The sequence below is a fragment of the Mesoplodon densirostris genome, chromosome 5, assembly GCF_025265405.1.
Source record: "Mesoplodon densirostris isolate mMesDen1 chromosome 5, mMesDen1 primary haplotype, whole genome shotgun sequence".
In the NCBI taxonomy this organism is placed as follows: Eukaryota; Metazoa; Chordata; class Mammalia; order Artiodactyla; family Ziphiidae; genus Mesoplodon; species Mesoplodon densirostris.
The window spans coordinates 145614076-145626161 of NC_082665.1; the positions used below are offsets into that span (position 1 = coordinate 145614076).

Sequence of the window (12086 nt, forward strand, 5' to 3'; positions counted from 1 at the left end):
TACAGACTACTACTTCAGATTTCACCAGTTTTTTTTTTTTTTCGGTACGCGGGCCTCTCACTGTTGCGGCCTCTCCCATTGCGGAGCACAGGCTCCGGACGCGTAGGCTCAGCGCCCATGGCTCACGGGACCAGCCGCTCCGCGGCATGTGGGATCTTCCCGGACCGGGGCACGAACCCGTGTCCCCTGCATCGGCAGGCGGACTCTCAACCACTGCGCCACCAGGGAAGCCCAGATTTCACCAGTTTTTACATGCATTCTGTGTGTGTGTGTGTGTGTCTGTGTGTCTAGAGCTCTATGAAATTTTATCACATGTGGAGATTAGAGAAGCCATTAACACAATCAAGATACAAAACTATTCTATCACCACAAAGAAACTCCTGTGCTATCCCACCATAGTCACACCTTCCACCAACCCCAACCCCTGGCACTGATCTGTTCTCCAACACTGTAATTTTGTCCCTTTAAGAATGTTATGTAAGTGCAATCATGCAGTCTGTAACCCTTTGGAACTGGCTTTCTTTCACCCAGCAGAATGCCCTTATGATCCATTCATGTTGGATGGGAAGATGTGCCTTTTTACTGCTGAATAGCAATCCATGGTATGGAGGTACGACAGTTTGTTATCCACTGAAGGACACTTGGTAGGTGTCCAGTTTTAAGCTATAACAAATAAAACTGCTATGAATATTCATGTACAAGTTTTTGTGCGAACCTAAGTTTTCATTTCTCATCTGTAAATATCCAGGAGTGGGAATGTATGGTAAGTGTATGTTTATTAAAAACTATCAAACTGTTTTCCAGAGTGGCTGAACCATTTATACTCCCACCAGCAGTGTATGAGCAATCCGGTTTCTCTACATCCTCACCAGCATTTGGTAACATCAGTATGTTTTGTTTTAGCCATCCTGACAGATGCATAGGGGCTCCTTTTGATGGTCCCCAGTCAAGATGGCAGTCAAGTGTGGGGCCTTCAGGCCTTGCATGGCATGGCTTCAGATCTCTCTCACTGTTCCAGCTTTCCTAATACTTGTCTACACAGCAATGTGGGCTGTCTGGCATTTTGATGATGGAAAATGGGGCTCCTGATATGGGGTGAGGTTTCAGGTTTGTCTGGTTCCTCTTGACGGCAGTAGAGGGACATTGCCATCTGGGAATGTTGGGCTTCTTTGAGGCAGTGCCTCTCGGCCCAGCAGGCAGACTTGAGAGCAGTGATACTCGCTCCCGTGGGGTAATATGAAGGCCCTGATATGACAGTCAAGGGGCAGTGACGGACTTTGCCTGGGCTGGCGTCCTCCTGCAGCTTTGGCCAGAGACCGTCTAAGTGCTTTTTATTCCTAAAGTTGGTAACTTATTAGCAGGATGTGTGTTTGTTCCGGCAGGGTGTGGGGAGGGGGGGGACATGGAGTCAGCACAGACAGGTAAGGATGGGACCACCAGTGGCACTTGTCAGATGTCACAGGCCACACTGAACACTTCTTGCCCTTGGACCTCCTGCTCTGTTGACCACTCAAGACTCTCCAGCAGCATGTGGACACCTTGTCTGGATGTCACGGAACTCTGACGTCCACCTCCTGGGAGTTAGACCTGCAGGCATGGCTGTCACCACCCCGTGGATCTTCCTAGCCTAGGGATCCAGGTCCTGCCGGCAATCAGAATTCCATGTGCAGCGTCCGGAGCCTGTGCTCCGCAACGGGGGAGGCCACAACAGTGAGAGGCCCGCATACCTCAAAAAAAAAAAAAAAAAAAGAATTCCATGTGCAGAGCAGAAGGTGACTCAGCCAAGGAAGTTGTTCAGGACCCCAGGGAAATGGGCTTTGTAAAGGGCCAACCTCATAGCGATAACTCGAGTTGGCCCAGCCGTGTCTGGAAAGTCACCTTCCATCTGCTGTACCCCTGATTCAAGGGAGGCTGTGGACCTGCCCAGAGTCCATACCCATCATGACCTTGGCTCCACAGGTTTGGACCAGGAGGCCAAGAATCAGGAGGGCGGTGATCCTGCATGGGGACAGCCAAGAGATAATGCAGATCATGCACAGAAGCAGGGAAGCTCTGTGATCCTAGGCAAGTTCCTTCAGGCTTCTGTGTGTAGGATGGGTGCACTGAACGAAGGTGCTCCTTTGGCTTTTGGCTCTTGTGCTTTACCTGGTGCATTCACAGGACATGGACGTGAACTTGGGCATGGAGGAACCTAAGTGGTGATATATAGAACCTGACCGTGAACTGGGGACTGTTGGGGGCTGAGCAGTCTGTGAAGGCTGAACCCAAAAGTCAAATGATACGATAGTGGCCCTCCAGAAGTTGAGGTAGTATTGATAAAATGAGTGGAAAGGCAGCCAGATGCTATCAGGTGACCAGTGGGTATGGCCTGATGGCGGCTTTGAGCAGAGTTATACAGACAGGATGGATAGTCACACTTCCTCTTAGAAGGTGGTGAGAATTTTCAAATTTGGTTGTTGTTTGTTCACTGCGTTCTCTGGTGTAACAGAGAATCTTCCAAGTTTCCATTCTTGGGTACTGCTTCTGTGGCCCATTGTCCCCGTGCAGCCAGGTGCTCCTACTTATCTGCTGTCAGAAGGCAGCCCAGCTCACAGCACCTTTCGGATGTAATGAGGGAGGCGCAGACTGGGGCAGTACCTTCCCTGGCTGTGAAGTTGGGTAATGAGACTCCATCCTCCAGGCTGAACGCACGGCAGCTCCCCCCAGCTCTGGCTTGGTCTTTACAGCTCACGCTGCTGCGACCTAACTTTTGCCACAGTATGAGTCTTGCCCTTGCCTGCCCCTGCTCTGTTCTCTTGGCTTCTGATTCTGGACCCGACCTCATACTCAGCCCTCATGGTCTGGATCCGTGTGGCTATCCTATGTCCTCCTTGGTCTAAGCGTTACCACCTCGGGGGGCAGGGCCCAGAGTGGTCTCGTGAGGTGACCCTTGCAGGGTCTGGGCTGCCCACACATGTCCTGAGGTATGCCCTGCCTATCAGAAGGCAGATAAAAATTCCCTGGTGGAAGCAGGTGCTCACTTCGGGAGTCAGTCTTCTCTCGGCGCCTTGTCTCTACCAGTGTCACAGAGAAGAACAAAGCTGACTCCATAGTGGATCTATACCTTTAGCTCTAACCTTTGTGCTCTGTGGCCTGTGCTTAGTCATGCTGGCTCTGAACCGTTTGTAAAACAATGTTGCCGATAGCCTGAAATATACGTGATAGCCCATTCTCAAGGCTCTGACCTTTAAAGGTATAACACTTCTCAGAGAATAACCTTTGTCTTGTTGGAGGTTTATGGGAACATTGTGACCAGACCTACATGGACAGCTGCAGGACCAAAGGATTCTGGCACCAAGAAGTTTGCAACAACTAGCCACACCGCCTCCCCTTTTAGTATAAAAGATGCCTGAATTCTAACTCTGGTAGGCTCGTTGTTTGGGACACGAGTCCACCATCTTCTCGGTCTGCTGGCTTTCTGAATAAAATCACTATCCCCTTGCCCCAATGCCTCGTCTCTCGATTTACTGGCCTGTCATGTGGCAAGCTCCTGCTACTACTACTGACCTTGGACTTGGTAACACTACCCAGAGGTTGCGTGGATCAGGGTCCTTTGTTTATTCAAGTTCTAGTTCTACGTTTGCCACTAAATCTTTGGGTAACAACCATAAGTGAGTAAATTAACCATTCTGGGGCTCAGTTACCTCATATTTACGATAAGGTTTCCTAACTCCCTAGCTGATAATCTTTCAACTATACTAAACCATGACTAAGGAGAAATTAAAATTAAAATTCAGATGCCAAAAAGAGCCTTCAAGTTAAATTCTGGTTTAGATATATTAGCTTAGGGTTAACTATTTTCTGTCTAATAAGTGTTGCTGAAAATGAATGTTTATTGAATTGAATGCAGCATTAACAATAGTTCTCAGGCCTTAATGTGCGTAAGGATTGGGAGGGTATATTAAAATGCATATTCCTAGGCCCCCTCCTCAGAGCTTTTGATGCCACTGGGGCCTAGGAGCATGCATTTTAACATGAGAAACTGAAGGGGACTTTTAGGTTTTGAAATAGACATTGGTAATGTTTTAGAGGCTAATTTATCAATATGCATTAGGAACTTTAAAAATAGGTCGTTTGGGGATTCCCTGGTGGTGCAGTGGTTGAGAGTCCGCCTGTCGATGCAGGAGACGTGGGTTCATGCCCCGGTCTGGGAAGATCCCACATGCTGCGGAGCGGCTGGGCCCGTGAGCCATGGCCGCTGAGCCTGCGCGTCTGGAGCCTGTGCTCCGCAATGGGAGAGGCCACAACGGTGAGAGGCCCGCGTACCGAAAAAAAAAAAAAAATAGATCGTTTGACCTACTGATTCAATTCTAGGAATTTTGCCTAAGGTGTCCACCAAGATTTATCTACAAGAATGTTTTTGTGTTTATAATAGTGGAACACTAGAGGCAATAAAAATGTACATAAAAAAAGAATGGATAAATTAAGATATATCCATGCAATGGAAACACAGCCATTAAAAATCAAATTTTCAAAATCATTTAGTAACTTGAAAAAATGTTTACAACATAACGTTAAGTGGGGTGAAAAAGAGCACATAAAATAGCATTTCAGTAATGTTTAAAAGAAGAAAAGAATATATATGAAAAATTGAAAAGAAATACATTGACATGTTAATATTGAATTGTTGCTTGGTTGTTAGATTACTAGAGATTGTTGGTTTCTTCTTGATATTTTTCTGTACTTTCCAAATTTAGATTTTGTATAGTGACTAGTTATGGGTCTTTTAACAAATTTTTTAAAAGTAAAGAAAAGGAATTTGCCTCATGTAGAGTGAAAAGAGAGGGAAGAGAGGCCTCTTAGGAGCCCAGCCCAGCCATGGCCTCACTGCTGCAAGAGGACTTGGAAGACAGATAGACTGAGTCCGGTGCTGGGGTGAATTTTAAGCTACATTCTCTTTGCAAAGTACCTTGATATAGTCGATGCCAAGGAATTTGGGTCAATGAGAAAGTCCTTTTCACTAGATACTACTTTCCTGCTGCATTTGAAGATAACAGACTATAGGAACTGGAATGTGGAAGGGAATTCAGTTTCCACAACATCTTTACTGCTCTTGGGTTGATCTCATGCTTGTTGCCTCTGTGTGTAATCCCCCTGGCCCCTACCCAGAACACCAAGCAGAGAGACTGCACTCTGCTTAGGGGCTTCTGGACAGATGATGGGCTCTATTCCGGCTTGGGAGATACCACTCAGGGCCAGTGCTTCTGTGGAGTGTTTTCAAAATCTCCTCTGGCCAATGCACTGGGAGCCCCATCGAATGCCAGAAAGCATCTTTTTTTGGCAGAGAGATGGCTCAAATCTACCCTCCCTCAAGGATCTTAGTGAATCCCAGGTCAAATGTCTCTGAATAAGATTAGAAGCTACGCGGTTAGGCCCCTGGCCTAGAGCCAAAGCTTTTCAAATGTGCTTGAAAATTTTACACCACATGCTTTGGCTAGTTAGGAGGTGGTGCGGCGACTTCCCTGGTGGCGCAGTGGTTAAGAATCTGAATCTGCCTGCCAGTGCAGGGACATGGGTTTGGTCCCTGGCCTGGGAAGATCCCACATGCCGCGGAGCAACTAAGCCCGTGCGCCACAATTACTGAGCCTGAGCTCTAGAGCCTGTGAGCCACAGTTGCTGAGCCCGTGTGCCACAACTACTGAATCCCGCGTGCCTAGAGCCCGTGCTCTGCAACAAGAGAAGCCACCGCAATGAGAAGCCCCCGCACCACAATGAAGAGTAGCCCCCGCTCACCGCAAGTAGAGAAAGCCCGCGTGCAGCAACGAAGACCCAATGCAGCCAAACATAAATAAATAATTTATATATATATATATATATATATATATATATATATATATATGTATGTATATATATAAAGGAAGTAGTGCTAAGGATTTCAGATGAAAGTCAATTTAGAGAGACCAAAAAATAAATAAATAAATAAAAATGATGATACTTAAAATATTAATAGCAATATCAAAAGCCAAACGCCAATGCTGACCATAACTATGGTACTTGTTTTCATCAACATCTTGACTTGCCACACATTTTCCTAAGTTGCCCAAACTATTTCACATATATTACCTTACTTATTCTGACAGAATCTCAGTTTTACATTTTTTAAAAATACCATTTCGGAAGCGGGAGGAAGCTGTAAAGTTCTGATGAAAACCAGAGGCTTGAGTTAAAAACAAAACCCTGAAGTCTTCAGTGTGGTGTTTTCCAACTGCGTTCTTGACAAGAAGTCAGGGGATTTCAGCATGAGAAATTACGAAGCCCCATTACCGTGAATTCTTAGCTTTGGTGTCTGTGATGTGGCCTGATTGCAAAATCCTCCAAAGGGAGTAACAGGACATTCATAATGCTGACCCAGAGCAAGAGGGGAGCTTGTACTTCTGTACCATGAAAAGTATAAAACCTCTGGGGTTAAAAATAACCAACTGGTCCAGGCACTGCCTACGTCAGGCAGTTGTGCCCAGACCACGTCTGCGTATCACAAATCAACAGGGATGACCTAAGCTCTGAAAAGACTATGAGGCCCCAGATTTGAATTCTACCCCTCATATGGAATTAAGAACTGAAAAAAAAAATTTTTTTTTTGCGGTACGCAGGCCTCTCACCGTTGTGGCCTCTCCCGTTGCAGAGCACAGGCTCCGGATGCGCAGGCTCAGCGGCCATGGCTCATGGGCCCAGCCGCTCTGCGGCATGTGGGATCCCCCTGGACTGGGGCACGAACCCGTGTCCCCTGCATCGGCAGGTGGATTCTCAACCATTGCGCCACCAGGGAAGCCCAAAAACAATTTTTTTTATATAGATAAAACTGAATCACTTTTCTATACACCAGAAACTAACCCAACACTGTAAATTAATTATGCTTCAACAAAAAATTTTTTTAAATAAAATAAAATATAAAATTATAAGTTAAGAAAGCTCAAGAAAGTCTAACTTTCCCCATAATGTCTACTTTGACGCTTTTTTGAAAATGTCAAAGATCAAAATATTTACAAAGTGTGTGTTTGTTACCCCTGCCTTGCTGGTGGGTCTGTGGTGTCACCCAGTGCGCTCTTCCAGTTCCCTCTGGAGGGTTCGTGTTGGCGGCAGTAAAACTTTGATTTGGCGGCTGCACTCCTCTCTCTGCCATGCTAGGCAGCTAGACATTAAAAATCAGCAGGTTAGGGCTTCCCTGGTGGCGCAGTGGTTGAGAGTCCGCTTGCTGATGCAGGGGACATGGGTTCGTGCCCCGGTCTGGGAAGATCCCACATGCCGCAGAGTGGCCGGGCCTGTGAGCCATGGCTGCTGAGCCTGCGCGTCCGGAGCCTGTGCTCCACAACGGGAGAGGCCGCAATAGTGAGAGGCCCGCGTACCGCAAAAAAAAAAAAAAAAAAAAAATCAGCAGGTTGAACCCAGCTAACCCCTTCTACACACACTCACTTGTCAATTCCTGCATACTTAGTGCTTTGAGGAGTCATCATCACATGGCAGTTGAAATTAACAAGCTACGACTCACGAGTCTCCCCAGTGAATGGACCCTGACTCCTTTTCCTCCTTGACCATGGCCTTTGGCCCTGCCCTTCCTGGCAGACTCCTTGAGGCTTGTACATGCAGCAACAGATCGTCCCCACTTGGCTCCAGCTTTTGAAACCTGGTACTTGTTCTCAACTTTCTCCTCCTGGCTGCTCCCTTGTTACAGGCACTGTACTCTCCCGTTCAAGCTGGTCTTATCTTTAGTTTACTCCGCTAGCCCAGCCAGCTCTCCCCGCTCAGTAGACACTTCTGGGACCCACCAAACCAAGAAAATGGACTTTCAAAGGTTGAAGCACTTCTGCAATCAGTAACTTGTCCTTCTCTTCCACTCCTCCTTAGCCCACTCCAGATGTGAGGGGGCTGGGCAGAGGCAAGGCAGCAGTGATAGGACATGAGGCCAGACGTTAGGCTCCATGAGAGCCTGAGAGCTGTGTTAAACCAGCCAGTAGCTGGCCTTCCTGCACAAGGGACAATGTATATTCTTCAGGGTGTGGGTCAAGTCCAGGGGTAAAATATAATCAGAAACCGGACGGTCGAGTCAGATATTGACAACGAAACTAGAGAAGTAGGTACCAGGCAGCTCAGGCAAGGACTGGAGTCCATTTTTAGAGTGTGTGTGCTGTTGAAGTGAGCACATATAGTCCATTTTTATTGGAGGTCTTTAGGATGCCTTGGGACCATCATAAAGGCACCACCATATGGTTTCTGATATTTACCAGTGAGGGGGATACTGCACTAAGACCAACAATGGTGAAAAGGGTACATAAAGTATCAGATTCGTTCAGGGTTCTTCAGACAGGGCTTATAACCTTACCACTCATTATTTCAGTAAATGTTTTGCAACTTTTCCTGAAAAGAAAAAGCTAGAATTATATATCAGATCCTTTGGGGAGCGTTAATCTCCCCAGACAGAGCCATTTTAGTCTGCTTTTACATGTTTCTCTAATAACTTGATTTGAAGATCCCATCTTGTCAGGAATTCCCTCCACTACCTCCCAATATTAAAAAGTATGCCAAGATCTGGAGGAGGGTAGCTTCCCAACACCCCCAAGAGCAGACAGAACCATGAGTTAAGGAAACCATGAGCTCTCCTAGTGACCACTGGTGGAACAGAATTCTGATGGACAATTCCAACAACCATGACTAGACCCAGGACCAGGAAACTGAGCCAGAATGGTCCTAAACCAAGAGGACCTTGTCGGGGGGAAAAAAGGGGGAAGAATGTCCTTCGTGGTTCACTGGCCACTGGTGGCTTGATGGTGCTCATGTAAATGCTTAGGGTCAGAATGGACCGAGGCATCTTGAAAAATCTCACCCACTGCTCCTTGCCCACTCTTTACCTAAGAGTGTCTGTTAGAGAATTTTAAATATCTGATCACTGTTTATTTCTCCCACTGCTTCATTCTGCTCTCCTATCCTTGAGCATCTCTAAGTTCCTTATTATGCTGTGCCAGAGAGGACTACCTCTTTTCTCCAGAAGCTCTCCTGAGCTGTCACTGGCAAGTGGCTGCTCCCCACCCCAGGGACTACATTTCCCAGACCTCTTTGCAGTCAGATGTGGTCATGTGACCAGCATTTTAGCCAATAGAGTATGAGTAGAAGTCTTGTGCACCCCTTCTAGGCAGGGGCCATGAAAGTCTCCATGTGCACCTTTTCACTCTTTTTTTCCTCCTCCACTGGGAAGTGGAAACAATCCCAGGTGACCTTGGAAACCACATACTGCAGAAGGTGGAGCCTCTCTCAACCCATGTCTCTGAATGAATGCATGAAAGAGAGTTGCCCCACTAACCTCTACCGTTACAAGACCAAGAAATAAACTTCTATTATGTTTGAGTCATTATACATTTTTTGGTCTATTACAGCAATTAGCCTATCTTAACTATTCCTGTTACCCTCTTTGATACAGCTGTTATCATTGTGTGCAGAAGTCCCTGTGCCTTCTCCCCTTTCCTTAAACCTTACTGCAAAGCAAAAGAATAGATTTAGTAAACTAAATTTAAGCAGCCATTAGGGACAAATGACACTCACCAAATTAATGGTCACAGCATTCAGCTCTTACAGCCAGAAGAAGAGTGGTTTAGCAGAGCCTCACTTCAAGACAACCTGATATATGAAAATAAAACAAAAAGTAAAGTGTAAGACCTACAAAACAGATATATTGGTGTGCCATGGTTAATTTCCAAAGGGTGTTTTCAGTTTATAAAGGAATCTGCCACTGTTTTTCAGTAAGCAACGAGCTTCCCTATTGCATTCACAACATAAGATACATTTTAAAATACCCTCCCACCCCATCATTATAAAGCTGAATTTATAAAGAACAATTCTCCTCTGCTAAGTAAGCTGTACAAAGACTAGATAATGACTCAGGAGATGACTTTGGAAGCCAGGAGAACTGGGCATGATTTCTATGTCTGTGTGCTCTGCAGTTCTTATGTACACGTTAAAACTGTTCTCTCGGGAATTTAACTCTCTTGGGTAGAAACTTCCAGAGCTTGTAAAATTATAGACTATGCAGAAACTTAGGATTTCTTTAGGTGAAATTAAAACAGACACCAAAGATACATTATAATCTGTCTTTGTGTTTAGTATCATCCCAGAGGCGATGGCAGACGTAGGAATGAAAATAAGCTCTCTGTAAACAGGGCAGTGAGACAGTGGAGGTGTACACACCAGAACCACCACAGGCAACCAGAAGCACGCCGGGTAAAGGCAGCTGGCTGTGGTCGTTTTCTTACCAGACCTGCCATCTTTTAACGGGTTAGGTGCGAAAATACCATTTGACGGCATGGGGCACGTATTTGCCTAGAACGGGGTTTATTTTTGTGTCTGATTACTTGGTATACGATCCAGGAAGCAAAGAGTTCGGAACTGAACAAACACTCTGGCCGTCCAAAACACAGCACTAGGGCAGGAGGAGGAAGAGGAAACAAAACAAGAGCAGTGACGGGGTGGAAGGCACGACGTGGGCCATTTTCCCCAGAATTCAGCCTTAGTGTGTGTGTGTGTGTGTGTGTGTGTGTGTATACACAGATACACACACACACAGATATATATACATATATATGTGTGTGTATATATATATATTTTTTTTTCTTTCTTTCTTTTTTTTTTTTCCGAGAGGAAACGCATTCTTGTCTGGTCCTGTGGAGAAGAAAAAGATCAGAGAGATCCCTTTGGTGCCATATTCGGAGGGTCTCCCAGACGCAGCCCCCATTCCCTCCCTCCGGGCTGGGGCCTGCCAGGCACAGGTGTCAGGGAACAAGATGGCGCCCCACAGTGAAGGGTGCTGAGTGAGGGGGTCTGGGGGTGGCCTTCACTTACTCGGAGGCGCTGGCTCCTCTGAAACCCAGACGCTGCCAACTGCCTGGACTCAGGAGTTATAACCGCCTTCTTGCTCTGGGTTCTTCACTTCTCGTCGAGATCAGCTCCACATATCTTTCTGATGATGTCACCCATTCTGACTTCCTACATTTTGAAAGTTGATCTATAAGTAAAACCTTCCGTGAGGCTCCAAAAAAAAAAAAAAAAAAAGCAGCAGCAGAAAAGAAAAGAAAGGTGTGCTGGGGGGCGATGGAGAGGAGGAGGGGAGAGGCAGTTGCCTCCTTATTGTGAGATTTGCTGCAGCCTGCGAGTGCCACTCCCCAGCCAGTTTCCTGGCTGCAGACGGAGGCCAGTGGCCGGGCGTGGGTGACGTCAGGGCCAGGCCTGAGTCATCGTCAGTGGCCGGTCTGCCCTGCCACTCGGAAGGGGACAAAAGGAATCTTTGATGTCCAGAGGCCCTCCTCTCGGGACACTCGCCTGGACGAGCAGCAGCCAGAACATTCGTGCCTCCTCCCCACCCCCGGCCGCCCTCCCTACTTCCGGAACCGTCCCAGGCAGATTCTGCAAGGCCTCCCCAGGGGACATGGCCCTCCTGCATGGCAGAGGCATGGCCGCTCTCTGCCAAAGAAGAAGCAAGGGAGGGTATTTCTCTGGAGATTTCTCACCCCACCCTCCGGCATCCCCCCGCTTCCCTGTGGTGCCACCTTACCCAGGGAGTTGCCGTGGTACTCAAAGAGATCTGGGAAGGTGGCAAGTGCTCTCGTCACCCACCCTGGGCAGCAAGCAGTGCTCAGTGTCTATTCTCTGCCTTCGTACCATGACCCTGGGCCTCCGCTCTCTGCTCTCTGGGTACCAGCGTGAGCTTGTACATCCTGGATTGAAGGGGGCCCCCTCTCTTTAAGAGGGGTATTTATATCCCAGTGCCTGCCACGGGGCGCAGTAAACACATGATGTATAAGTGAATGATCATTTTAAAATAAAATAGTGAAGAACACGTATCGAATACTTGCAGTGAATGTTGGAGCCTCTGTGCTAAGTGCTTTAGAGATGATTTCGTTTATTTTTATCATGACAAAGCTATGAGGTAGGTACTATTATTATTCCTAGTTCTACAGATGACGTGCTCAGAGAGATTAAGACACTTCTCTAAAGTCTCATAGCTAGTTAGTGGCGGAGTCTGCATCATCTGATCTCAAATTCTGTGTTCTCAACCATGATGCTGA

The 12086-nt window shown here is 46.9% G+C and overlaps 1 protein-coding gene across 4 annotated transcripts in view; it reads right to left on the bottom strand.

The window, feature by feature from the left end:
- The window catches only part of ZBTB38 (zinc finger and BTB domain containing 38), a 78109-nt gene extending 66916 nt beyond the window's left edge, over nt 1-11193 (bottom strand). For all 4 annotated transcript variants that reach the window (XR_009532609.1, XR_009532608.1, XM_060099596.1 and 1 more), the window contains exons 1-2: nt 10864-11193; nt 9571-9645 (exon numbers count right to left, since the gene is read on the bottom strand). The gene's annotated coding sequence lies outside the window, so the exon portion shown is untranslated. The remainder of the gene's footprint in view (nt 1-9570; nt 9646-10863) is intronic.
- Nucleotides 11194-12086: the final 893 nt, after the last annotated feature.